This window comes from Coturnix japonica, chromosome 5, assembly GCF_054131305.1.
Source record: "Coturnix japonica strain WE chromosome 5, WE-NBRP24, whole genome shotgun sequence".
Classification (NCBI taxonomy): Eukaryota; Metazoa; Chordata; class Aves; order Galliformes; family Phasianidae; genus Coturnix; species Coturnix japonica.
Window position 1 is genome coordinate 3643149 of NC_140667.1, and position 5479 is coordinate 3648627.

At 39.9% G+C, this 5479-nt stretch overlaps 1 long non-coding RNA gene across 1 annotated transcript; it reads right to left on the reverse strand.

The window, feature by feature from the left end:
* Window positions 1-1293: 1293 nt before the first annotated feature.
* LOC146760614 (uncharacterized) lies at window positions 1294-5176 on the reverse strand. Its single transcript, XR_014946902.1, has 3 exons — window positions 5075-5176; window positions 3516-3582; window positions 1294-1432 (listed from the first exon to the last, which is right to left on the reverse strand). It is a non-coding gene; the product is annotated as an uncharacterized LOC146760614 (long non-coding RNA).
* Window positions 5177-5479: the final 303 nt, after the last annotated feature.

Consider the following 5479-nt stretch of genomic DNA (forward strand, 5'->3'; position numbering starts at 1 on the left):
TGATATCTTGCAGTAAATGAGTTAGCTAACCAGTCTCTCCTTGATCACCCTGGAAGTAATACTGCAAGGTAATGGATAAATCAAGACTGTTTTTGTAATTAAAAGAAAGTATCACATAGTGTGGAGATATAATTGCTTGGGTTTTTCTATGTACGTTTTATCATCTGCCTGTAGCTTTTACATTTGGTATATTTGCTTTAGATGTTTGTTTTGTATTACATCAAAATTTAACTGTGTCTGTCCACGTTACTTGGGCTGCTTTTCAGTGCATGCCTGAAGCAGGACTATACCTGACTCTTCACCTTTCCCAGTGAACTATTCTGGCCACTTGGGATAACTCTATTATCTGAAAGATCTGTTGTCATAGAGTTTGCCCTCTGTCCCAGGGAAAGTAAATATGGCTTCTTTCTTAGGCATTTCTGAGTCCTCATTTTGTTGTTACTTTATATTTTTGAAGCAGTTATCACTTGTCACACTGTTAAATGGGAACACAAAATAGAAAACAAATGCATGATGAAAAGTTGTTTAAAGAATCATTTGTAATTGCAAAAAGATGTGAGAAAGTTACATGCATAAGTTACCTTCAGAAAATCCTGAGGTCAAATAGCTGTAATGCTGCTTCTTGTGTATCTTTACGATGAGAATTTTAAGCAGATTCCTCCTGCATGGTGGTACATAGGGTTAAAGGTTAACAACTGACCAATTCCTCGGACAAGGTGTTATTCAAAATCAGGTACTTAAGACATTTGCTGGAGGACTTAGCCATTATAGTTGTTTGGAATCAGTGCATTTTCCAGCAGGGAAAGTATTTAGGAGAACAAAAAGAATGTGGAGATGTGGAATTCCAGAAAGCCTGTCAACACATAAACTAAAAACCACCATTAGGTGATGAGTTTTCTTTACGAAAATCTGACAGTATCCAAATAGGTTGTGTGGAAATCATGGTTGCTGGAAGAGATGAGAGCTTTCTCTGCAAATAGTTCAGCTTTGGCTCTATTTGAGCTTTGTTTTCAATGTGTACGTTGGTTCTCTCTTCCCATGTTGCTTTCCTTTGATGTAGTGCCGCATCTTGGAATCTGTCAGGTTTTGGGTTGTTTTAGAGCTTGTAAAATAAGTGGTAATTTTACAGTCAGATCTGACTCAAAGGAAAAAAGCTTGTTGGAGGCTTCTGATTTTCCATTATTGGAAGCAGTGTCTCATCCAGCACTGGAAGTCATTTGGAAAAATAATGGAAATTCTCGGGATGATATTGTCTTGTTTTGAAGAAGAGCTGATAAATTGGGTAGTCTTTTCTGACCAGTCAGTGAGTTCAGCTGTTGGATCTCCTTTCTGGTCTGAGCTGTGAGTTTTCTCCTTTGTTCTTGTTTGTGCTTCTGGATCTTATGGGTCTTGAAGTGGTTGGGCATTGCAGACAGCATGGCTAGCTCCTGTGCTGCACAGGAAAACATGAACAGTGATCCTGAGCAGGATTCAGAGATTAAAAGATGGACACTAAAAACAGCTTCAAAGAAGTAATAAAATTCTCAGGACTAAGCCATTGTGTGAGAAAATGAAAAGTAAGTAATAATACCTATTGTTCATATTCAAGTGAGATTCGGATAAGACTTGGTTCAAAAGAATTCTCCAGAGCTTTAATCTGTGGAGTTGGAACTAGATTATTTGCAAGGTCCTTCCAACCAAAGCCATTCTGTGAGTCTGTGAATATCATCCAAGATTTTAGATCATTCCTGGCAAATACATATTAATCTTTCACAAGTACCTATAGGAAGGCTGTACGCTAACCTCAGCAGCATCTGTCTCCTAGCATAAGGCACAAGACTTGGCCTTCTCTTACTCTGTTTAATTTAAATAAGAAGTAATAAGCCCTACATCCACTTGCAGGGATGATTTTAAGCATTTAAAATTGCTTGAACACACAGCTGTGAAGGTAACACATCCAGCCCAAACTTCTGCACAGTGGAGATGAGCAACCTTACGCAACATCCAGATCCTTCTGTATTTTCTCCTAAACTCCCACTGGCATTTTAAGTGCTTAGCTACCTTGAAAATTTGCAGAGGAGAACATATCCTGCTGATACTGTGCTTCTGGTCATGGTCATTGACTTCAGAAGACTGGTTGCGTGAGTTCATTGGCTGCATCTTTGGTTCAGGTAGAGTCAAAGGCTGGAATGGCTGGGCTGGGTGCCACCTGCAGCAAGAGCTCACTGTGCACATAGGTGCTGTCTTTGCCCAGAACATGAAAGGAAGGATTTATGCTTGTATTCATCATCAACACTATAACTAAACGTTTCCCTGAGGATGCCCTTGTGACAAAGTGGCTGTGGCTGGGTCTTGATTTGGTAGTGTGTTAAGAGCACTTCACCATTTGGGTCTTGCAGGTATTTTGCCTGCCTTCTCTATTGTTCTTCCGCATTTTTAAAGGTATTTAAATAAGTTGGTGATTTTTCCCCCCCTCCTACAGCTCCCCTGCTTCCTGCCAGAGCTGCTAAAATTATGTATTCTTTACTTCTCGCTAAGAAGATTACTGAGCCAGCTGACCCAAACAGCAGCGGCACCAATTAGACATCATTCAAAATTAATAACCACTATGATGATAACAAATAAAAAGATTGATTCTTCTGATGCGAGAATCATTTTAATTAATTTAATCCGTGTTGAAAGATCAGCTGTGCCCAATCCGGCTCACCAGTGGGGCCCATTTGTCCCTGTCTGTCCCCGTCACCTAAAGCCAGTGAATATGATCAGTAGCCAGCACTTAGGGAACAATAAGAAGCAGATTGTACTGTCAGGCTTCATTAAAGATCATCATTAGTATTCCAATTTGGAAACAGTCAATCTATCCCAACCTTTTACCAATTCTTTTCGGCCGCTTTTGTGAAGTTTGGTTCAGCTGCTAAACGTAGAAACACTGCGCAAGGCTCTTTTTAAAGAGCAGGCTGGTTCTGGCTGATGCCTGTCAGGCTGCAGCTTAAGGACAAAGCTCCGGGGAAATGCGCGTTACGCAACTGCACTCTAAATGATATCATGTGCAGCTGCTTATGGTTTGAGCATTTATGGGCAATGAAACTTTCTTAAAGTGCAGCTTAACAATGATGAATGGAAATGAAATTGATATGGCACTCGCTTTCATCCCCTGGCTGGGGCTGCGGGTCGTGGGGCTGTGTTTGCAGAGATAGTGCAGGCTGCGCCCACTGCTCTCCCAAGCGGGCTGCAGAGGGCTTTCTGAGTATGTTGATGAGAGAGGGGGAATGCTGGAGTTGTTTGCAGTTCAATTTATCTTTTCTGCTAAGGTCAGATTGCTTTGTTTGTTTGCTCTTGATTCTGATGGCTGGAAATAGTTATGGACAAACGGATTATAGGATTTCAGGGTATATTTCTGTACAGCCATCCCTTTATCTTGGCCGTATCTTCTGGCCGAGCTGGTTATGTATCTTGGATCTTAGTTTTCAAAACAGTTTGTCTGCCAGGCAGTGATCTCATTACTTCAATATTCTTGACATTTATTGTTTACTAACCATCCCAGTTGTCCGTGCATCCTCCTGAAGGTGATGAGAGAGCATGGATGCTTCAGGAATGTTCCTCCTGAAACACCAAAAGAAAATAACAATCCGGTTATTTTGATTAACCCATTACATAAATGCTTTTTAAATCGAGCCTCTGTGTTCTTGGGTTTGTTTTTATTTCTTCTGACACATTCCTACGTAAAAACTCACGTTCTTTTCTAGTCTTCAGTACTACTTGACTTTCTGAATGTTACACAGCTCAGGAACATACCTGGGGGCTGTTACTTAGAGCAGCTTGTTCATTGCATCATCACAAAGGTTTTGGCTATTTAATTCCACAAATAAGTCTTCCTAAACACAGTCACAATAAAAACATGTTGAAGATCAGAAGAATATACTTGAGAATCAGCTGATTCTGTTATCGTGCCATCTGTAAAGTTGTCCAGAACCAACTGGATAAGAGTGAAAATGTTTTTTCCTGCTGTGAACTGTATTAAAGTGGAAGAACAGAAAATCCTTTTCCAGATAGCTGCAGCTGAAGAATCATGAAGATTCGTTGTGAACTTGATCACAATTCATTTACAAACTGTTTTGCTTGCTGTCTGTGAAGAAAAGCTAAGAACTGTCACCTGTTTGCTCACAGCATCACCTCCATAAATGCTTCTTACTTGTTTCTTAAAATCTTTCTTTTTGAACTGCATCTTCCCAGTTTCAAGTTTTCTTATCTGTTTTTTTTTGTTTTTTTTGGTTTTTTGTGTGTGTGTGTGTTTTGTTTTTTAATATGCATTCACTGCTAACTATACCTGCAGAAGAAGAAGGTAGATGCACCGTGGTATTATCTTTTTATTTTCAAATACATTTAAGTTGTGGATTGGGACTTTATAAGAAAGTGTACCCAGTGTAAAGTTCCTACCAAGGCATCTCATTGGATGCTGTGCCTGGAATCCAGCAGAAGCTGGGCTCTGGTTTTGGTTCCAGGTTCAGGCCTAAGGTTTACATCATCCATGCATGTAAGAGAGGCTCCTCTGCCCTACCCTAGTGCTATGTATTCCATTTTTGTTTCTTTTTCCTGGTTTGGATAACTACCTGGAAAGGTTCTCCATTTATTTGTATTTGCTATTAAAGAACCATGATGTTGCTTTGGGCTGAGGATGAATCGAGGAGCTTTGTGGTTCTGTGATTTTTTTTTTTGTTGTTAGCCCTTCAGTCTAACTACTCAGTAAGCTGAAATTAGAAATACATATAAGGTAAATGCAGAAATATTTATTAAGGTATAATGTAGCTCATGCAAATATTAGCTCATAAAACAATTAAAAATAATGACTGCAAATATCCCTATATATTTCTAAAATATATATCTCTCTTATGCGTATGTACAGTCCCAAGGAACATAATACCCTCTAAAAGGTAACCACAGAAGTATCACAAGTGGACAAACTCCAGAATTTAGTGAAAACTTCATCCTGAGAACTATTGCAGCACAAACCCTTCTGTGCTGATGTGGCTCCAGAGAGTGCGTGAGCGCTGTGCAGCAGCACAGCATGCTGTGTGCTGTATTGTTGATAACATACCACACATCTCATGGATGCTGAGGCCTCCGAGTGTTTCCCAGCACTGTGGGATGTGCCAGGTCCCAGGCCAGAAGCAGAGTTTTCAAACCCACTGCATTCTTCAGGTTCTGCAGTCCATCAGCAGGGTCTCCCACAGAGCCTGGTTAAAGTCAATATCCTGTGAACAACAGACTTTTGTTAGCAGTAAGTGGTTTACTTTGCTGCAGTGTTCTTAGGAAAAAATGTGCTTAACACTGAATTTTTTTTTTTTTTGCACCAAGTGAGGCGATCCTTATTGCCCCAAACTACCCAGTTACTTCAATGACTATTTTGTTAGGGTAGTATTAGTCATTTATTTTACACAATGTCTTTACACTCAGGAAAAAAGAGCCTGCCCTTGTCTTTTTTTCTTCCATTCATTCTTTC